Source organism: Danio aesculapii, chromosome 4 (assembly GCF_903798145.1).
Source record: "Danio aesculapii chromosome 4, fDanAes4.1, whole genome shotgun sequence".
NCBI classification, from domain to species: Eukaryota; Metazoa; Chordata; class Actinopteri; order Cypriniformes; family Danionidae; genus Danio; species Danio aesculapii.
The window spans coordinates 35,926,587-35,951,251 of record NC_079438.1 but is presented as its reverse complement, the minus strand read 5'-3'; the positions used below and the strand labels follow the sequence as shown (position 1 = coordinate 35,951,251).

At 34.4% G+C, this 24,665-nt stretch overlaps 1 protein-coding gene across 1 annotated transcript in view; it reads right to left on the bottom strand.

Annotated features, from left to right (window-relative positions):
• The window catches only part of magi2a (membrane associated guanylate kinase, WW and PDZ domain containing 2a), a 345,845-nt gene that overhangs the window by 308,403 nt on the left and 12,777 nt on the right, over nucleotides 1–24,665 (bottom strand). The window lies entirely within an intron of this gene.

The following is a 24,665-nucleotide window of genomic DNA, read 5'->3' as shown; positions in this document are numbered from 1 at the left end:
AGTTTCATTTGGGTGTTTAGTTAGTGTATTTTTGTTTATTATTTTATGTGGGTTCACCCCGAGGTATTTGGCTTCACTTTTTTTTTGGTGATAAAAAAAAAGAAAAGACAAAAAAAAGACAAATAAAGAGACCCTATATAAAGGGGTTATTAAAAGTGAATTTTATTTGTCGGGTGTTCTTTTATGTTGCGGCTTTGACCCTAGACCAGGGTCGTAACAATAATAATAATTTTATATGTATTTCACACATATTACACATTATAGTTTTTCATTTATATGATAAATATTATTAATTTTCAAACTAATGATGTCAATTATGGTCACTTTCAACATCCAAAGGTGACAAAGCACAAATCAATGACCAATAATGCAATTTGGGAGCGTACATCAACAGTAAAAACCCATGAATTCACAAGGTGTACAGGCAAAAATAAATAAATAAATAAACAAACCAAAAAATACAGCAAAACTGAAGAGGAACTGTTTTCATTATTCATATTAAGAAAAATGTCTTGAGCAGCATCCGCATATAAATCAGCATTTCAAAAATATTCCCGAAAGAATCATATGACACTAAAACCTAACATAATAATGCTGAAATTTCAGCTTTGGCAACATAGGAATAAGTTATCTAAAAAGTTATCATAAAAAAAAAACAAAATATAATATGTACTCACACAGGCACACGGCAATAACATTACCTGACAAATTTAAACACACACACAGTCCAAATCACTGTGAACTGCCTGTATCAGAAGCCAGCCAACATGCTCAGCAGCTGAGAGCCAAGCCAAAAAACAGCTCCAGACATTCTCTCAGTTGGCCATCTTTTGTTGTGTGTCTACTGGTGGTGCTTCACACACAATTGAACCATTTATTGCATTAGCTTAATGCCAGTTTTACCCTGCACCATGACTACCAGAAACCCAGCAACTGAGAGTCAGTTCTAGGTCTTATTTACTTTCGTCATGTACACAAAAGCAGTTATGCATCTGATCATTTTTCATTTGAGAAACAAAACTACTTCCACAAACCGCTTGAACAGAGTAAACAGTAAATGTTGCTATACTCTAGAGATGCTGCAAAATATAAAGCAATAAATAATACATTTGTATAAGCAGTGCTATGATGGTACAGTGAACTATGGTGTACAATCGTGTCTGATTTGCTATTCTTGTGATGAAGTCTGGCTGAATGGCCATCATTCAACTGGAACGCCTTGACAAATAGGGGACAAAATCATATTCCTGAGGAGCAAGTAGCACTGCATTACAGAGATTGATGGTGACATAAGTGTTTTGGGTAGGTCCTTGTATTGTGGAGTGCTATTTTCCTGGTGTAAGTGGATGTGTGTCGATTGTAAAGCACTGCCCCTACATGTACATCAAGGTACTGCCGTGTTTATGCTGAGTGAATGATTGAATCAAATGAATTAAACATTAGAGCATATGAAACAGTTGAAACCATAGCTTTATTTAGCAGGCAAAATTGTAACAAATCATAAAATATAAACTGTATAAAGCAATTAGTTAACTTTACCTAAAAAAGTAAGTACACCTGTTGTCTTAAAATTAGGTAAATGAACTATGTGCATAATTATAAAAATTATTTAAGTCAACTTAACAGTTCCAAAAGGGTGCAACGGGTTTATTAACTGTTTTTCATATTCACACATCTGATTTGATGAACATGCAAGTTGCCAGATTGCCAAAAAACAGGAGTGAGCATTCCAGAGGATCGAGTACTTACACAAGCTGATCATCTAATGTTTATGTTTAATATTTGTATTGCTTGCAACTTAAAACCCACATGTGCTATGGTCCACACATTTTAGCCTGCACCACATACACTGAGGGAGCCTTCAAGACAAATGAAATACACTGTTCTCAAACATAATTAGGTAAACTGGCAGTAAACAGTTACACAGCTACACCAGAACACACATGTTCAAAGAGAATAACTGTCTGACATTGTTTTTCAGATAAACAAATAAAAAAAAATCAACTTAAATTTCTAATATAGTTCCTAAAGTAACTGCAAACATCCAGTATTATAGATTTTTTTATGCTTTAGAAGGGTGGAAAACCTTTAAGGCAACAGGTTTATTCATTAAAAAAAAAAAGTTGTAATAACTATACTTTGGTGTCAAGGTGGCACAGTGGGTAGCATGATCGCCTAACAGCATGAAGGTCGCTCGTTCCAACCCCGACTGGGTCAGTTGGCATTTCTCTGTGGAGTTTGCATGTTCTCCCTGTGTTTGCGTGGGTTTCCCCCACAGTCTAAAGACATGTACTATAGGTGAATTGAATAAACCCAATTTGCCGTAATGTGTGTGAATGCTAGAGTGTATGGGTGTTTCCCAGCATTGAGGTGGGGCTGGAAAGGCATCCGCTGCTTTAAAAACATATGCTGGATAAGTTGGCGTTTCATTCCGCTGTAACGACCCCAAATTAATAAAGAGACGAAGCTGAAAATTAATGAATGAATAACTATACCTTTCACACTTTTCTCAGTCTTTATGTTATTTTATTTTGACTCATGATCAGCTCGTCACGGTATATAGCTTTGAGATGTAAAATGGGTCAGGTGACATTCTTGTTAGGCTGTCCTCTATATGCTTATTAACATTGAATAGTTACAGGAACTCAGTCTCAAGAACAAGTAGCCACCAAGCCCCATTCCCAAAAAACTACTGTTCTCCTGGACCATTTTCCTGATTGCATTTGGGCTGTCACCAGGAACTCTGTAGTGCTGCGGCAACTGGAGGATGGCATAACTAAAATACAGTATATCATTTTTGTTTTGAGATAATGAAAAGGAACATAGACTTTTAAGTAAATAAACTTGCCTTGAAAGTTGTGCAATTTAAATAGCAAAAATGAGAAGTAAATAACATGACAACTTGGAATTTTTTTTATAAAAAACAGCGCAGCCAAAAACAACAGGTAAATGGCACTAAAATTAGCTGAAAGATTATGTTTTGCAACTTTAAAATACAGTTTTTTTATGGTATGCATTTTCCAGTTAGCATACACTTATACACTTGCTGGATTACTCCCTGTTCCTAAGGTAGGAACCAAAAAATGGGTTAATGAAATAAGATTTATTAAAATAGCAAAATTAGAACTTTACATAAAAAACATTCAAATAAAGAACCATAAAATAAAGTTTCCATCCAATGTGTTCAAATGGATAAAACACGTCACTTACTGGTAAACAAGTGTGATATACTCACTCACACACTTTCCTTCAGCTTAGTCCTTGCTTTATCAGGGGTCACCAGAGCGAAATGAACAGCCAAGTGTGATATATGAATTATAAAATTAACTTTCTGCAAACCACAGCAGATGTTTTTTTCCCCTATAATAAATCAGTTACACTCTGTCATATTCTCTTGCATTTGCAGGCCGGTGCATGATTTGGTAACACAGTAAATGTCCATCATTAACTGCTTCACATGATTAAGGTATTTTCAATGCACTGGTAAGTCTAATTATCGAATTACATCCTCCTTTCAGGCTACATCACAAGATTTTTATGTTTCCATTGTAGATTTTGTACATATCTTATACAATAATAAATAATAATAAAACTAAATACCAGACTCAGTTGCACATCTTAGTGTTTCCATTCCTTTTTATGCAAGTTGTTTACTGTTAATGCTGTTTGGTGTACATACATTTACAAATTATATAGATACCTTACTTCATTTGATTATTAGTTGTCTCTGGTGCATCCAAGTGTTCTTTTGGACCTAAATTTACCTTGACAAAAAACTAGCAGCAAATTCAGTTTCGTGAGAATTTCTACATTTTCTAAATTTAATTATTTAATTATTATTGATGTGAAAAATAAATGTTTCATCAATTGGCAGTCATATGTATACTTGGATAGAGCAACAATTTAGGTGCAGACACCTTTTTCTGTGAGCCTGGGTTAATCATCAGATTACAATACAAATAGTCATGAAAAGTATTGTAACGTCTTTGGCAGGACTGAATGAAGAAATAACTCCACTAAAGTTTTTACCAATTCTTTTTTTTCCCATTTACTTCTTTGCACATTCACATATATTGGTGTCTGAACAATCCACAGTGAGCAAAGAAAACGGCAACAATGGCAAAGAAAAAAAGCCCTGAGATGGCTGGAGCTGGAAGGAAGAAAGAGCAGCGCATCCAGAAGAGAGACTGTTTGATCCACGGCACATTGCAATTATGGATTACAGTGTGTCCAACTACAAGGCAATTCCAGCTGGGTGAATGTAAAATAAATTGTGAAAAAAAAACTGCACAGCTGTGCCAGAAATAACACTGTGCCAAAATGAATATATTGTGCCAAAAGAAAACCCAACTAACCCATTCAGTCACTTAAACTGAAAGGCCAAACGCCACTGGCATCACCAAATGGGATAAAAGAGAATGATTATAGTTGTCAAAAACATAATATTTAAATATGAACCACATTTTGCAAGCAACTCCATATCACATTATTTTCCTCTATACAATACAATACTGCCATTAAAAATAATTATTAATAATTACAACTTTCTAATAATTCTCTAATGAGTAAAATTTATTTATTCTAAAAATTATTCTCTAAACTATTCTCTATTCTGGCGATGCGGTGGCGCAGTGGGCGGCACGTTCGCCTCACAGCAAAGAGGTCGCTGGTTCGAGCCTCGACTGGTTCAGTTGGCGTTTCTGTGTGGAGTTTGCATGTTCTCCCAGTGTTTGCGTGGGTTTCAAAGACATGTGGTATAGGTGAATTGGGTAGGCTAAATTGACCATAGTGTATGTGTGTGAATGAGTGTGTGTGGATGTTTCCCAGTGATGGGTTGCGGCTGGAAGAGCATCGGCTGTGTAAAACATGTGCTGGATAAGTTACCAGTTCATTCCGCTGTGGTGACCTCGGACTAATAAAGGGACTAGCCGAAAAGAAAATGAGTGAATGAATGAATATTCTCTATTCTCTAATAATTAAAAACTCAAAAATAGCTACATATACACATTTACAATATGACTTCAGGGTCCTTTTGTATGCGTATAATGTGCCAAATGATTTTAATACATACCAGAATAATATTCACACATTTCTTCATTCTCATAACCTAAATGAGCTGATGAAATTAGTAAAAGATGCCAGGGATTAGAATGACTAAAAATACATAAAAATAAATACAAAATAACAGAGAAAGCAGCTTAAGAGCTTAGCTAAGATAACAGGTAGCATAATGTACAGTAAATGGTATGCGTTTATGCCTAATGCTACAGATCATCTCAATATTTCTCATTGTTCTAAATTTTGTGGTAAAGTATTGTGCTGGGGGTCAGACAAGGAGAGACTTACTCTTCCCTGAACAGTGTGAAGGATTTGTCCTTTAAGTAAAGTCATTGGTGGCCTTGGTGGTCTCTATCTATTGACATAAATTAGCATTAGCGCCAGAGGGCTGTCATTCAGTTCAGCAGGTAATTGTTGTCATCTATTCTGACTGAACAAAGACAAGGTCTCAGGTCTCTGTGGCCATTACTCAGACAACACACCTCACATCTGTCCATTTTAACACCTCAGCTCTCTTAACTCTGGGACTACAGTGTAGCAGCTACAGAATTTCATATTATCAAGTATTATCACTGTGTGACTGATTTCAAGGTCATTTTGCATTGTTTAAAATAGACTTCATAATGGGTTTTAGGACTAAGATATACTATTGTAGCATATGACAGCACAATATTTAGCAAGTATTATAGTTGCAGAGAATATCTTGGAGATCTTATATATATATATATATATATATATATATATATATATATATATATATATATATATATATATATATATATATATATATATATATATATATATATATTAAACTGTTTAATTGGGTTTCCATCTTAAGTGAAGCAAATCTTTTCAGTTCACAAACACACAAAAAAGATTCAAAAATCCCAAATATGAGTATTTCAACTTCAAAATTATGTTTAATTCAATGTACAACTTGCCATTTATATTATTAGTAATTATTTGTCAAATTAGCTAGCAATATCTAAGTTGAAATGAACTATAAGGGAAATTATAAATTTCTTTAAAACTCTTGCAACAGTAATACACACAGTATTCCTACTAATTAAATAACTAAGAAACTCACTAGTGGCTTTCATCAAATTTAATGTTATTATTTTTTTTTCCTGTGGGCCTTTTGTTTATTTGTTGTATGGAGGACTTGTCTAAATTACCCAAATACAAACTTTAAGCAACACCTCATATTTTTAGTTACAAAAATGCATTAATTAAAAAAATATATAATATATCTTTAAAAAATGGCTATTTCTGACACAACAAACAAGCATATGTTTTGATACATTCATAACGGTGTTCGTGTTTTCCCGTCCTGCTTTAAAAAAAAAATGCTATCTATAATACCTAATAATAACTCCCGTATAGTAGTCCCACAACATCCCGTCACTCGATGACACTCGAATACCCTGTCAGAAAAGTCTAGTGGCTAGGAATTATCTTTTTACAGCTTCTGATATAATGATAATGCTTTTTTTGTGTGTGCTTACATAGAAGAATATGGTCACAGTGTAAATGCACAGTACAGTTACTGTATTATGATCGTATTATGATCATATTATTATATCGATATGATAACATGATATATGCCTTTGGTGATTTCCTGAAGATGAATACCAAAAAATAACACAACTAGAATAACTACAGCAGTCGCAATCATCGATCTCAAATGAAGCAGGAGATCGTGATGACATATGCTGATGTGTGCAGGTGTTGTAGTGCTGTTCCATTTCTTAGGGGTACATTTTGAAGCATTTCCCTCTTCACACTCTGTTTCAAGGACCTAGGGATAGGGGTAGGGTACAAAAATATAATTATCAAAGAGCTGCACGATTGTCCTGACTGATTCAAAGTTTACTTCTGGATGTCCGTGGCTCAGTTTGAAACATTACTAGCGATACTGGAACCACATATTAAAAATAAGACCACCAATTTTGGTGACCAATTGATCCTGAACAGAGACTGGCAATTTGTCTAAAGTACACACAAAGACAGACAAACATACCAAACCGTGCAGACAAACTAGCATACAATAAACCACAGAAGATTTGTATTATATTATATTAGTTTCTCTGGAACCATTTTAGATTTTGCCTTTGGTTTGTACAGTGGCCCCAAATTGTCAAATCGCCTCTCAAAATGCATTTTTGGTTGCAAACAATGCAACAAATTTAACCTGATTTTATGACAGACAAAATTTTTGGAGGTGGTGTGTCAATATGATTGACACAACGTGAGGTAGAATTTATTGCTTAACGTGCGAAAATTACGGACCAAAATTTTGTATCCAGTGTGCAATAACCTTTACACCACAAAAAAAATCTAATGTTTTTCGACTACCTCTGAAAGTGGTCAAAAAGTGGACATACTGTACTCAAAATAAATTATACTGTACCCCATATCGCCTTTTTCAAGTGCAGTCCACCTGTAAATAAACTGACAAAATGCTTCTGAATACAAGGAGTAAACAGGGCCTCAATACTGCGGTCCAAGGCTCCTGTTTTCATAGAAAGAAATTTACCCTGAAAAAGTAAAAGAGCTTTAATTGACCTTTCGGTGACTTTGTAACTGAGACGTTGTGTGGACATGCATGCTCCTAAATGCTTTCAGTCAGGCTGTTTGCTCACAAAGACACTGTCCTAGTTTCTCAGAGCAGAGAGCAGACCTGAGGGGTTAATTCAGTCCAGCCAGAAAAAAAGAAGAGATAAGAAAGGAGCAACCAAATAGAGGACTGTGAATATGAAAGCAGGGTTCAAACAAGATGCAGAAACACAAAAAAGCTCATTTCAAAATCCTTCAATAAAAGCCTTTTCCTTAATCTTCTTTTCAAGTGAGCTGACTTTTGTGACATTATGAGGGTTGCAACGCAACAAAACTCTACATCCCACACCTGCATGCTTTCATGACCTGCGTACACGCAAGTGGATGCAATCCGACACCAGTAAGAACAGAGAGCATCCGTGCTATAGAGGGGCTAAAATTAGCAAGCAATCTCCCTGAGCCTCTTTTTCACAGTGGCGCACATTGAAGAGTCAATGATTACAGCCTGTCTAGAGTCTGAAGATGCTGACGTTGAACTCCTCAAGCGGCACATTAAAGTGCGCTGAAAAAAGAACAGCATTTCATGACTAAGGAAGCAGTGGGGTAAACTGATTACAGTACTGAACATGCTGGACAGGTGCAGTGGGCTTTGAAAAAGCACAGGAATGAACATTATGTTGTTAGAGTTTGTACTGTGCATGTGGTGAGACTCTATAGTGTGAATGGTGGCATGTCACAAATGCCAAAGCTCTGTTACTGCCGACAGTAGACATTGCAGATAAAGGCTGACAGCAACTGTAAATTCTAAAGCAGTATTGCATAAATCCATCATACATATTGCAATGCCAGCACGAACTGATCACATTGACACTAACTGCATGTTTGTGTTGAAAAATCACTTGAAAATGGGGGTGCATCTGCATAAAGAATAATAAATTAGCAGGTACAAATTAAATGAATAGTGCTTTATCAGTTTTTCCCCCAGGCTGTAGTCAAGTGCTATTTAAATTAGTCAATTTATGAATTAAGATAATATTAATATTTGTAATAGCTACAAAAATGATAGCTTCTAGCTTTAAACTCGCTTCTGTGAGGTTCTACAAAATCCTCTTGACCCATATTCTCGCCTCAAATTGAATATGTTGTAAAATATTTGATATTTCAGTTCTCAAACATGTGTAAGAACACATTTTTTATTTATACATCTTAATAATGATCATCTATTTTCCATCTATGAGGGCTAATGGATAGCTGCTGGATATACAACATGTAAACTCATCAACTTCTCCTAAAATGCATCAAAGTAAATGGATGTTTAACTGTGAGAGGATTAGATTATATATTCTAGTTCACTGCTCTTTTCTAAACAGTGTGTATGTGCTGTGAATAACACACATCATCAGATTATGTTAAAAAATTATCAACACAGACTCATTGTTGCATTTTAACATTAAAAGGAAAGCTACGAGGCCATAAGACGCTGCCAATGGTGGACGGGTTTTGAAAACACTATCGGTTGGGTTTAGGGAAGGGGTGGGTGGGCGTATTATATTGTCAGTCAGTCAGTCAGTCAGTCAGTCAGTCAGTCAGTTGACATTGGCCTCTGGTGGATTTACGTGAGAACAGCAGGCATGAATGGCATGAGAGAGAAATTTGAGATCTAAAAAGGCGTACATAACGGCCTCTGGTGGATTCATGAAAACAAAAACTGCAAAAAAATGTACCCCCGGGGCGTATTTCGTGCTCTCCAGAAATGTATGTAGGGGTACATATCAATAATGAGCCTGGGTTGAATATAATTATCATTGCCATGTTCATAGACATCAGTGTGTATTTTACAAACCATAAATGTTTTGTTAGTACATTTATGTATTTAAATGTTTGCAACCCAAAACATTTGCAAATTTATTGATAATACAGGCAAATTTTGATATTTGATCAGCTTTGCTGCTCAGGCTATCTCTGCTCTCTAATCACAACGCACTAGGACAGCTAACCAATCACAACACATTTGATTTTTCATAAGACTGGTCTTTAATTGGAACTAATCGAGAACTAATTTCAGAACTAATCATGCTGTTTGTGCCAAGCTGGAGAGAAAGTAATTGTAATAATTATTTATTACTATTATTTTTACATAATAATGATGTAAAAAAACAATGCATTTTGTTCTAGTACACGCCAAAACAGAATAAAGACTTTGTAAAAGAGCATAACAGGACCATTTTAACAACATGCACAAAAATAAACAAATTTTATTGATTAAACTGCAACTAATCCCAACTGCATTTCTGGTCCACTAATCCCTAGTGTTTTACAGAAGCGCACAATATGATGCTGAAACTGATGCTCTCACTTTCATTAGTGATATTTGACAAACACTATGTCAATTACAACACTTAGCAGTTTTGATTAATGGCTTATGTTTGACACTTACTGTTTCTCTGTGTGTTTATACATATATTTAAATCCACATTTTTCAGATTTCAGTATTTCCCTATTCATGTTGGTCTTGCATGCCCCAATGATTGCTCTAAGTGACAGTAAATATGACTGTTAAGTAAACTAAAAAGGCATGAGGAAGTCTACTTTGCTAACAACAAGCAATGAGCTTCTTACTTAGAAAGTAATGCGTGACAACAAGTGTGGCAACAGAGACCTTTTTGTTTGACACATTTGGAAGGATGTGTTAGCGCTTGTAGATTGGTCCTTTTGGTCTGGACCAAAGAGAATGACCAAAGAAAATGACTTAATCCTAATTCAATTAGCATTTGGACATTTTTTATGGTATAAGTTGAAGTACCAAAAAACAACAATTATTTTTCTTTCACAAACACACATGAAGATCAGTTTCTAATACCTATATTGAGCAGTATTTAGCAACTAGGATGAGAACAAAAGCAAGTATTACTTTATTTTTATGGTCACATATTGTAAAATGTTGTTTCTGGTTTATTTAAATGTCTTGGGTACAGATTGTGTTCATATTACATCCAGAGGTCTTGGTCTGCTTGTTTGGTGGCTGAATGCAAACTGCACCAAAGTTTGTTTTAATCAATCAAAACATGCACAATATGTACTGGTCCATGTTTCTTATAAAGTTTTTTAGTAGGTTTTACCAGTAGTAGGTTTTCAAAATGCAGAACAAATTTAATTTCTCCTGCTAATGATAAAAAAACCAATAACCTTTTCCAGCACAATATATTTTCATATTTGATAAGTCTCCCAGAGTGTTTTGATGTAAATATTGGAGTCTAAAATGGGTAAACTGTGGTGATTTCAGTGGCAGCAACTTTATGTTGTTTTTTTTAATCTAGTGTCATGCATTTCCACGCTTTCATCTCTTAAAGCTTGCTAAGTGTTAGGACTACCAATGTGGGAAAGATTACATTGTTTGTTTGCTTTTTCAAACTTACAGCAGCCTCCAATTTGCAGTGTGTGTGTGCGTGTGTGCACATCTGCATCCACACGTGTTGAGACAAAGAGCTCCATCTCAATAAAGAGAGATCCAATTAAACCTTCTGACCTACATAAGTCAATGGCTGAACTTCTCCACCAGCCAGCAGCTTAGAATATAAATTTCAGACCTAGAACAAATGAGCTCAAAAGTGTGTGTGTGTGTGTGTGTGTGTGGTGGAAGAGAGAGAGAGAGAGAAAGAGAGAGAGATTAAATAGAAGTCGGATTCTTTAAAGTAACATGAATATTGTTTTACAATTGAGCAGAATGTTTGAAGTACTAACAGTTGATTGATTCAGAGCTCCTGCAATGTGGATCAAAATGAACTGCTTGCCTTGGTCTTTTCTGCTGTGGCCTGCTGGTGAATTTTCTGATGAGTAATTTGAGTATGTTTTGTGTTTTTGATTTATTTATTGTTGACTGTAATGTTCTTTGGTCATCTGATATTGTTGTTGCATTTTTAGAGGTTACAGCATTCTGAAAAATAAAGCTATATCTGCATGTTTTCTTACACTTGGACTATAATAACACTTACGTAGCATTGGGATTAGTATGTCCCAAATGCAAATACACATACAATAAAGAGTAGAGGCCAGCAAAGTTTGAAGTGTGAACCTATGCAAGATTTTGCCTCCGACATAGGCTCATTCTGAAAATGTAGCCCTATATACATTTCTGGAGATTGCGAATCATGTAGCCAGATTTACGTATGGCTGCAATTCTTCTTTAAAACGAATGCCACGGGGCAGTCCTTTTCAAGCAAGCAGCTGACCACTTACCTCCATATGGATGCCTTTCGTGCTGTTACCAGTTTGCCCAGTAGCTCACCATGCCTATCGGCGGACTTCAGACGCATACAGGACTTGACCGCGACGATAGGGTTGGGTGAAGAACAGTTCCAGAAAGCACGTAAGACAAAAACAAAGTCAAAAAATAAATAAGTAAAAAAACAGGGTGAAAAAGTGGTCAAATCTGAAAACATGGTAAAAATCAAGGGTCTTTACTTTTTCTACATTGCTTTTCAAAACACTCTCGCTTGGGAAAGGAGGAGGGTGGGTCAGTCGATCGGTCGGTCAGTCAGTCAGTCAGTTGACAGCGGCCTCTGGTGGATTTACGAAAACAAAAACTGCAACAAAAAAAAAAACCCTCCTAGGACGTAAAATGTATAGATCGTATATAGAGCTACGTTTTCAGAATGAGCCTGGGTTGTTTTCCTCACATTCAACTTTTTGTTCATAAAAAATTGAAAGCTAATAATTGTATGATGGTACAGATATCTTGATGGTAAACTGTGGTATCAAGATGCAATGTAGTAAGGCTGATACTGCTGCAAACAAAAACATTTGATGTCTAATTACCAAAAACAATTAATTGCTAACATTTACATACAACACAAACAGAATGTGACAAGCGCACTGGGCATCAAGACACAAACACAGCTTTAAAGCAAATGAATTTAGCAAAGTGCAAATAACATTTACTAGCAAATAAACCAAACGTCACAAGGACACTTGTGGTTTCAAGATGCATTTAAAGTCAAGGGAATGCAGTTAGCTAAATGCTAATGTTTACATTCGAACAAAAGAATGTGATAAGGGTAAAGATCAATAGTGTACTTACTATATACTTTACTAAACATATTTTTAATACAAAATATAGCAACGCACATATCTATAATGAAGATCAAAATTAGGGAACAATTTATGAACAATTTTATTTTATGTTATGGCTATACCATGCTAATACACTGTAAAAACAATCCGTAAAATGTTTGTAAAAAAAAAGCTAAATAAATACCTGGCAGCTGTGGTTGCCACAACATTAACATTAAAATAGACGGTAGAGACATTTTTGAATTTAGAGTAAACTACTATATTAATGGTGAGAACCATAGTAACGTAAAAAAAACATATAAAAAGAAGTGTCATGCAGGGAACTCTGGGAAAGTCAATGTATGTTTCTCAGCAGTGGATGGTTGGGTAAACTTGGAGCGCAGTAAATGTACAAAAAAATGACAACCCTATTTGCTGAAATATCAAAAGAAAAACTCCACAATGGTGTTATCAAGACTTTCAGAAAAAGGAAAAAAAATAGTGTGAGACTGATGATGGCAGCCAGAGGAGAGAATAACGTCAAATTACTCTCAGCCCCAACTTCACTCTCAGCTGCATTAGAAACACCTCAAAATGCGGAAATTCATTTTTTGTAATTTGATGCAAAGATGATATAATACATTAATAATTGCATATAAATGTACATACATTAAAAAAATCTAAATATTAAAAACTTCCAAGGATTTATGATTATGCTTACCTAACGCGTCTTAACAGTCTTGTGAAAAGGCTCCATTCCCTGCATATATAAAGGAAACCTACTGCTAACCAGACTTTACTGTAGCATATTTACAGTTTTCTGTTAAAATCACAGCCATTTTTGTTTAGTGTAAAACTGTGTATTTTTGAAAGGGGAAGTTATAATCAACAATTCAATATAATATGTACAGTAATTTATGAGAGTTAATGTAGGATTGAATTGACAAAACAATATATAACTACCGATCTGGCTCAGTGAAATCAATTTCGAAATGAGCTTCTCAGGAAGGTTTCCATTTTCTTCAGAATAATATTCAGAGATGAACCACTGACATAAACTAGGATCAATTGAAACTGGATCTTTTTACTTTTTTATTGACTGACTGCACTTTTGTTCAGTTAATGTCCTTCAAAACATTATTCCACACGATGACAATAAGTGTTACAATAATGAATAGCTGACAATTACCTTCAACAACACACACACACACACACACACACACACACACACACACACACACACACACACACACACACACATTCCCGAAACACCTATACATTTGTATTCTCTCTCACACGACCAAAAACTCTTGAGCATCCAAGTAACTAATGCAGGACTGAGCTCAACACTCAACAGCTGCATACCAACAGTGAATGGAGGAACGGAGAAGAGGTAAAAGGAGTAGAGCGATCCCCTTTCCCACGTTTCATTAGAATAACTGTGCATTCTTTTCATTTGAGGACAATGGCGGCCCATCGTTCATGGTAATGAATGCAGAGATGGGTTTCACTCAAAAGCCTAAATATCAGTCCAGCCATTGTAGCACTGTAGACAACAAGTCCATCCGAAAGCCCTTACCCAGCACTCTATACCATACACCATTCACTCAATGCTCGTTCATATGGATTTTGATTAATTACACGAGCAAAAAGCACTAGAAGAGCAGAATGTATTAGACAATGGTGGTCTAGAAGAACATTTTCATCATTTATTTAAGCAAAGTTTTGGCACCGAAACATTATTAGCTCATGTTTGTTGAAATAACCTGTTTGAATTAAGTTAAACAACAACAACAACAACAACACAAATTCTTAAACATTTTTGACAATTTATTTATGTTTTGGACAATTTTACTAATTTAAATGATGAAAACAATGTTAAATTAATCATATTGTGTTGGCATACCATTATATAATTAAATAATTTGTAACATTAAATAATTATTTATAACATATACATTATAAATAATTTATGTACACATTATAAATAATTCATAACATTAAATCATTTTTGACGCCAATATAAAGTGAATTGCGGTAGTTATTAAAATATTCTGGTTGTCATAATTAGTTAATTCATATTAAATGGCTCAATGAGAATAAACTGTGTTCAATGTACATTCAAATCATAACTCGAAAGTAATTTGATCTCATAGGTTCTAATTTACTTTAGTCTTGAGTTCCATTTGTTTAAATTAAGGTTAAATAAAGGCATTAAATTAAGTGGAAATGTGTGCAATATTAAGTTAATCCAATGATTTAAAAAATAATAATTATTTATTTATTTTATGTAAGCAATGAAAATATTGCAAGTACTGTAAGTATAGGTTAGTTAAAATCACATGGTTCTGCTGACACGTGAAATTCAGATAGAGGGAAGAAAGTAAAAATCTGAATGGCAGACATAGAGGAAAGTCCATATTTTTATTGGAGGTATAAACAGAAAATAACCACTAATGTTGGGCGTGATCCTTATATCAGGGCCAAGTTTTCTACTAAACTAAAATATATTTGATATTACGTTACATAATTGGAACCATCCAGTGTTTGGAACCATACTATAGATAATTACTCGAATTAAACTGTCGTAATAATTATATTGTTGCTGTGGTACAACACAACTGTATTAATAAACAAATTATTCAATAGGCTTTTACGCTACTAATAGGTTATCTGCGTAATAATTACACCATCACAACGCACCACAGTTTACACTAAAGTTACAGTATTTATTACAGTTTATCAGTTTACTATGTTTACAGTTTACTACAGTATTCTGTAGCATTCAATAATAAGGAGTTGTTAACATTATACACTTTACTATCTGTTCAAAAACATGTTTATTATAAATTACTATGGTTTACCCCCCATGCGGATACCAGATATCATGAAATAACAGATGAAAACATACAAAAGCATGGACGTATAGTCCACATTATTATTTATTTATTTTTGTAAGGGGGAAAAGTAATAACAATACTAACCGTCTAGTTTTGTAGCAAGGGTTGCGTTTCTTTTTTGCTGTTGATGAACTGACCATCAACATACATTCACCACAGCTGCGCATATAGACATTAGTGTTACAGTTCTGCCGAAACGCCCGTAAAGACTTGGATTATTTCAAAACAAGACAGAGATTTCATTGCAGCGATTACATGGCCAGGTACATTATTTATATTCTGCTTGATTTGGTCTGGTGGTGTTTATATCTGATTTTTATATAACATATGAACATATTTAAACACATAGCTAGGCCTGTATATAATCTTTATTGGTGTTGTCAAACGAATTATTGTGTTCAAAAAAAGTTTGTACACATAGATGTAGCCTATTGAAAAAAAACAATGTTTTTTTTTTCTTCAGTTTTTCAGCCAGTTTCTTAAAGTTTCCCCCCTATATGAGCAAAAACTTTTTGCCATCTATAAAAGCTGTTCGGCATTTCTTATTTAGACAGATTTAAACAATTGTAAACAACATAAAACAGAAACATTTTGATGTTCTGATAGCGATTCTTATTTAGAAGAATCACTTCCCGCCCTCCATCTGAATTTCGTGCGTCATCAGTGACGTCATGTGAAAACAACCAATTGCAAGACAGAAATGCCATTTAGCCAATAAGAAAAAATACATTAGGTAATAATTTACATATAATAATCACTTGTTTTACATTAACTGCACTGTTAAAAAGAGTAAATAAATACTAGCTATGAAAACGAAGGCACTCTGCCGACTTCGAGAAATGTGAACAAAATGTTTATTCCAAAGTGCTTAGTGTTCTTTGTAATTGTAAAACTTCATTTCTATAAATAAATTACTTCTATATAATTTATTTCAGTGTATGTAATTGCAGACTGATCTTTCGGTGTAAACCCTGACCTCCATTCAAACCCAGACCTCCAATCAGGCTTGTTTTGAACTTGTTTGTCGTTAATCAACTTATTTAATCATGTGAGCACTCCACGGCGCTGGTAAACAAAGCCTCCTCAGTTCTTTCTTTGCCAAACCAACAACAGGACTCACGTACTTCAGATAATACAGTAGGCATTAATTAAAAACAGACAGACGCAAGGAATGAGAAGGAGGAGAAGAGGAGGCCGGAGAGAGAAGAAGCTGACAGTGAGCCGACGGGGAGTTGGGTGTTTTATTTGTGAGTGGACACAATGTGGCACATGACAGCCCGTTTCTGAGAGACTTTGTCAGACTCAGCAGAGGAAAACTGAACTCCCTTAGCCTGTAATTAACAAACACTTACTTTAAACACATGCGCACAGTTTACTACCATATGTAAAACAAAACTGAGTTAGAACCTTGTCAACCTGTTAACAGGATAAGAACAACACTGAGTTCTTAATTGCATTCTCTGTTTGTTTTAGGGTAGTTAAGTACAAAGTAGGGTTGCATGATATTGGAAAAATCTGGAATAGCAATATTTGGTTTTACGGCCAAATATATATATATATATATATATATATATATATATATATATATATATATATATATATATATATATAGTTGAAGTTAGATTTATTAGCCCCCCTGTGAATTTTTTTTTCTTTTTAAAATATTTCTTAAATGATGTTTAACAGAGCAAAGAAATGTTCACAGTATGCCTGATAATACATTTTCTTCTGGAGAAAGTCTTATTTGTTTTATTTTGGCAAGAATAAAAGCAGTTTTTAATTTTTTTAAGCCATTTTAAGGTCAAAATTATTAGCCCCTTTAAGCTATATATTTTTTCGGTGGTCTACAGAACAAACCATCGTTATACAATAACTTGCCTAATTACCCTAACCTGCCTAGTAGAGCTGCACGATTCTGACTAAAATGAGAATCATGATTTTTTTGCTTAAAATCAAGATTACGATTTTCTCACAATTCTGTAGATGTAAAATAAAGGTTAATATGAGTAGGCTATAATAATTGTTATTTCTCAAACATATGGCAAAACAACAATATTAGGTCTATGTGTAGGTCTACTGTTGGTTAAAATGCTAAATTATGATAGACTTGGTGGACTTTAAATATATCCTGTTTGTTAATTCACAGAAAAGTAAATCAGAATATTCATAATTCTGAAGCTGAATTATTATGTTGGAGACATATGCTTGTCATTTGTCATGGACAATATTGTTAGAATTTTTTTTTTCACTGGTAAAATGAAACATTTGTCATTATCAGATTCCCTCTTGCATTATATTCAACATTATATAGGCTACAGTAGTTATACTGATCAAGTAAACATTTATTTTTATGCACAACACTTTGTGTTCGTTATGAAAGAAAAAACATATCAAGCGCTTGTCATAATCATTACTCTAAAATGCGATATGATCGTTTATATGTTTCATTTTCACTGCCGAGTGCGCTCATTGCAAAACACACGTGCGAATCACACTTCCCGCGCAGCTCCAAAACGATCGCTCTGTGCAACAATCTGAACGTTATTCACAACTTTATTAGCTGTTATTCACATTCTAGCAGGTTCTGTTCAGTAAAGTAGACATCAATGTCCGACACGCACGCGCCCTCTCGGTAGTAAACAAACAATGCTTCAGCTCACGTGTCGTTTCGCAGCCACGGCTACATCATTACATTAAGACAGAAATTACATTTTTGGGTGAATTATACTTTATAAATACAGTATGTGACCCTTTTAACGCCATTTGGAGGTGTTCATGTTGCTCACTGCTGTCCATGCTGCTGTGAAGACTTGTGTGTCCGCTTTTACGCTTTTCTCCTGACCTTGGAAATATAATTGGCTGAATCGTAGAAAAGCTGAATTAAGATCGCGTGTAGGGTTGAATTGAGATCTTGATTCAACTTGAAAAATATCTAGTCAAATATTGTTTACTGTCATCATGGCAAAGATAAAATAAATCAGATATTAGAGATGAGTTATTAAAACTATTATGTTTACAAATGTCTTCTCTCCGTTAAACAGAAATTGGGAAAAAAAATTATAAGGGGCTCATAATTCAGGGGGGCTACTAATTCTGAAGTCAGCTATATTATATATATATATATATATATATATATATATATATATATATATATATATATATATATATATATATATATATTATATATGTATATATTTAAATATATTTGGAAAAATGTATTCATTTAGATCTGAGATGGTCAAGTCCTTTTCTGCATAAAATATAATAAATTACAAGCAAATATTTATGGAAAACACTGAGAAGTGTTACAGTTTTCAAGAACCAAAAATTAAGCAATTAAATGTAAAATACCATAGTCAAAAAAAAAAAATTAACATCTTTATCTTTTAATTTATTAATAAATAATCTAATCCTGCAATGTGACTATTGCCTAAACACACATTTCAATATCGATGCTCAAACAATAAATTGTTCAGCCCTGGTACAATAGCCCAAAAGTGATAGATGTAGGAAAAAAATATATTTTTAAATATTATATGTCAATGTATTTTGGTTTCTTCTGGCAAAACCTATAGGGTTCTTTACATACATTCAAGTTTCCTTTTGGTCTCAGATTAATTTGAAACAATACGAAATGATTGGTTCAATGCTTTCATTAATAAAATTAGTTTTTTTTTTTTGTAGGAATGAATTTGTAGGAATTTTCTTAAGTGCACGCAAAAGCAAATACAATGTTTCTTAAGGATACCAAAGCATTTTCTTGATAACATGAAAAGTTTTTTGAAAGAATCCAACAGACTTTCTGATGCTTTCGAGATCCGACGCTTTCGAGACCATGCAAAAAAAAATTACAATTATTTTTACACTTATTACTTTTACTTTTTACATTTCTTTTATACCTGAACCCAGTACTTTAAAAATAATAATAAAAAGAAGTTAAGAAGTTCAGGAGAAGTTCAGGAGTGAATGTAACATTTAATCTTTTTTTTTATTTTGAAAACATGAAATTTTATCAAGAGATTGTAAAAGGTTTAGTGAGCAAATTAAGCATTAGTATTTACAAAGTTTGGTGAGAGAATGTAACTATTTCTGGTTGACCCAAATATATTTTCTGAGAATCCAAAAAGTTTTGCAAGCAAATGCAATGTTTTTCAACTCTTTTTTTTTGAGTGAGAACTGGACTTATTTTGTGAGCGAATACAAAAATTCACCTGGAATGCAATACTTTGTCAGAAATTTCCAAAAGGTTTGCAAGCATAGTTCATATTTTTCTGTTACTGGTTTATGCTGCTTTTGGAAGAAGGTTAAACTCTTTGGAGAAGGACCGACCAGACTAGTGCTGATGATGTCAGAGGTAAAGCTTTTGATGTTCTTTGGCAGGCCATGCTGACCACAAACATCCCAATGCCAAAATGGCAAAGTTCTGGAACTCCTGCAAGTGAGCTGAAACTAGAGCAAGCTGGGTTATTTTCTTAAGAAAAGAAGCCCATATTCAAAAGGCAGGCAGATTTTGATGAATGACATCTTCGCTGTATAACGTTAGAAAACCATCTGCAGCCTGAAGCTGAATTTCAGCAGATACAACTAAAAGAAAGAACAACTTTCCACATTAGCCATTTTGCAAAAAATTGTTTTATCAAGTCGGACTCGGAGAGCAACTGGAAATGTGTTTCATTCCAGTAGCAGTAACAATTAAGCTTGTCACATCTGCAGAGTTATTAATCATAACCACACACATGCTAAACAGATCTACTGTATATTGCAGGCCACTTTCCCCCCTTAAACCTTGAAACTGCAAGAGCAGAATTTAATTAACTCATGTACTCATTCACTGTTAGGAAGTGTAATTCCTAATAATATGAATCATTCATTACACAATGTGTAAATATTCAAAGAACTTGTCGGCTGGAATGGAATAAATCTAAATTGTGTAGGAACATTTGAGCGGATGGCCTTCTTCAATTACAGTAGTAATGAAAAAGATAATAACAGATCCCCCCCCCCCCCCCCCTAGACAGGCAAACTTGTACAGCTATCTTTATGGGGACTCTCAATAAACATAATACTTTTTATACTGTACAGAATGTATATTCTATCACCGTTCCCCAACACTACCCCTAAACAAAACCCTTACAGGAAACAATCTGCATTTTTACATTTCTAAATAACTTCATTTTGTGTGGTTTATGAGCTATATCCTCATGGGGAACAAAAACAGTCCCCACAAGGTCAAAATGTACTGGTATTGCTGTATTGGTCCCCACAATGTGATAAATACTAGACACACACACACACACACACACACAAATGGACATTTAACATGTCAAGCTGCAAATTTTACAGGATGACCACCATACAAGCAAATATTTGCTGCTGCATGGAGATCCATTATGCTACTGTACATCAAAACAGGATTTAACGTCCTAAAACCCGGACTTTTGTTGTATGAAGCATCCTCATTTATAGTAGTACTGACACTATAAGTGGTCAGGAATCACATTGCGATTTTACTTTCTTTATTTAAGTGAACCACTTCTTCTTGTGGTGAAGCTGGACCACAGTAGTTGTAACACTTTCACGTTTTAATCAAAGTTTCTTTGCAAATCCTGTCTTGTGGACATAATAATACACGTTAATACTGAAACATGACAATCCGCACTTGTCAATCGTTGGGATTTGAATCCTGATTTAACGTTGGAATAATAACTTGATGTATTTTTACTATAGCTGCGTATTCACTTTCATTCACACATTTCAGTCCAAGCAGCTTCCAAAAGTGGACTTTGCATGATAGGTGCCCTTAAAGAAAACATTGCAATCCCCTAGAAAACAAATTAAATAATCAGCTTTTCTCAAGTTGTATTTTTAAACCAGTACTTTCAATAAATAACACAGTTGTTTCACTTCCTCGGTGTTATAACTAGTTGCTTGTTACCTGGCTATTAATAAGATATTAGCTGATTATTAGTATGTATAAAGTATTATGATCTTGGCTGTTTATTAGTACTTAAAAAGTGAAGTGATCTTACATATCTACATGCCTAATCCAACCCAATACCTAAACCCGACTTAATAATTATTATGGTATAGTAGTTTATTGAGGCAAATGTCATAATTAATGAACATTTTATCTTAAAATAAAGTTAACAAATTTATTTTTAAAGAGGACCTATTATAAAGAAACACTGTTTAAGCACAGTTGTTTGGCAACAGTGGATGAATATAGCCAGCCTCTAAAGTTAAAAAAATATACATATTTTTTATAAACACACTTGATAAAAACAGTCAACAGCAACATTGACTGCTGCTATGCTGACACATAGGCATTTGTTGCTCCACCTTCTTTTGAAAAAAGGGCTGGGAGCATAATTCCATTTGAATTTAAAGAAACAGTCAACAAAACAACACAATATGGATACGGACACAATAAAGCCTTAAAGGGGCAGTTTCAAAGAACTATAAATAAACTGATCTGTGTGTTTTTTTAGGGGTTTTCACCTTTATTGTGTAGGACAGTAGAGAGAATTGACAGAAAGCATGGGGAGCAGAGAGAGGGAAAGGATCAGCATAGGACCGCGAGGCGGGAATCAAACTCGGGTCACCGCGAGCACCGGAGTGCATGTGTCGACGCACTAACCACTACACCACTACACCACTGGCGCCAATGTCTGTGTGGTATTTTGAGCTGAAACTTCACCTTTACATTCTATGAATATCAGAGAATTGTTTTGTAAAAAGAAACATAATAGGTCCCCTTTAACTATTAAATGAAAAAAGCAACAGCAATAAGCAATGGGGTATAAAATTATTGTGCATATTTATAAAACATATACTTTTTTATTTTTAAGAAAGGTCCTATTTATTAGACACTACATAGCAGACAATACAGTATGCAGCAGGCTGCCATAAAAAAGCTTTTATCTGGTAAAATTAGGCAAGAAAAATCCCCCAAGACACTTCTGTCTCGCAGTTTTGCTAAACCATTAGCCTCAATAAGACGCCAAACTGCTGTGCTAAAAGCGCTCTTGTGGGAAAAGGTGCCACACTTTCACAGACTTTCAGAAATTAATTAGTTTTGATCTCACAAGAAAAACAGATCAAACTGCTCATCACTGAATGACAGACTGATGAAGAAATATGAATCACCAAGCACAAAATACATACGCACAATCGCTTTCATCAGCAAACACGTCTCAGAAGAAAACTTCAAATATGATCCATCTCTTATCACTGATATCCAGCAACATGAGACACAGATTTGATGCCTGTCTCTTAGATTTTTTTTCATGCCTGCCACAGTATGAAATGGACACTTCTAGCATATGATGAAAGTTCCACTTGAACTAAACCGTCCCACAAGTAATGCAAATGGCTTTTGCTGCAGGTGATTTAATATGAGGTGAAATAAAATCGACCCAAATTCACCTGCTAATCGGATAAATTCAGGCCGATGAATCATATGTCCTTGAGCAAGGGTATGTGAACAAGCAGACAGCCATGGTGGAGTGATAAATTGACATGGCTGTAAGGAAGCAGCAGAGCTTCACACAGACACAGACACACACGCACGGACACACAAACACACCACAACAGCTGCAGGGCAAGTTGTTCTTACGAATTGTTACAAAGTCTGTTTACTCTATAAAAGAGATAAAGATTACTTTCTCCTCACACTGTAAAAACAAAAATACTGTAGTTTTTTTAAAGTTTGCAACAAAGATTACTGGAGTGTGTACGTTTTATAAGAAAAAAAAACATCTGAGTTTAATTTCAAATGTATAATTTAGTTTAAAACTTCATGTTTAATGTATTACCAGCCATTTTCTGCTCTCATCACTAATTTGTATTTATTTATTTATTTTTATAAAATGAACTTAAGCTCTTAGTAAAAACACATTTAACAATCAAACCAATCTTTTTTTTTTTTAGAATTTCCATAACCAGCGCAGAAATGTAGCTTTTAGCGCTACTTCTACCAGTAAAACATAATGTCATGTTACTCAGTTCCAACCAAAAGCCAAGAGACACAAGGAATACCTAATGTCATGTCACTTATCACATTCAGTTCCAACCAATAGCCACAAGACTTAAGGAATATATATAAGCTGTCCATTCATTTTATTCATTTGAGTGTAGATACTGATGCGGACCATACCTGCCAACATTCGGATCATAAAATTGTGTGTAGTGAAGAGCAGTGGGGCGGGGTGGGTACTAGGGAGCAGGTTGCGCGTTGGGTTCGGTGAGTTTGGGGACTCAATCAAAAAGCTGAGGACCGGGTTGGGGGGATTGGGGGGTTGAGGGGGAATACTCATCAAATAAATACTCAAACAATACTCATCAAATAAATGTAATTCAATATCATATTTATTTTCCTTTAATATTATAAATAAAAATGTTCCAAATTTAAGTGGTAACAATACCTTTATGTGAATCAAATTAACACAGCTGTTTTGAACTTAAATTAAACTGTTTTTGATTAAATTATTTCAATGACGTCAATGAATCTGTGATTGATTTATGGAGACAGTCACCTGATTTGTCTCTGTGAATTAGGAATTCACGATATTGGAAAAATCTCACATTGCGATATGTTATTTTGCTGCAATTTACATTGCGATATGAATACAATATCTGCAGATGACTTCTATTTGGAATGAACTCATTAACTTAGATTAATTGGAATAATCTTGTAGATCAAAGAAATTGCAAGAATAAATAAAAAAGATAAAAGTGAAATAAGTAGATGTTCAGGTACAGTAATACGATATGATACGATATTATCATGATATTTTGTCCCCAATAATGATAGATTACAATATCAGTGTTATATCACAAGAAAAACATCCACAATATATCATGATATTTGTAAATGAAAAGGGAAAAATGCATCAAAAAGTTATTTGATGTAATTCTTTTATCAACAGCAAATTCTGTATATTGTTCCATCCGCCACAACGAGAAAAGCGCCACCTCATGCATATTGCTATTTTGTCCTGCCACTATTGAATAATCAAATGTAATGTCAAATCTAAACACTGTACATTCTTCATTGCTGATCAACAATAATAATCCCAACTCCACATTGTAGATGCTGCAATG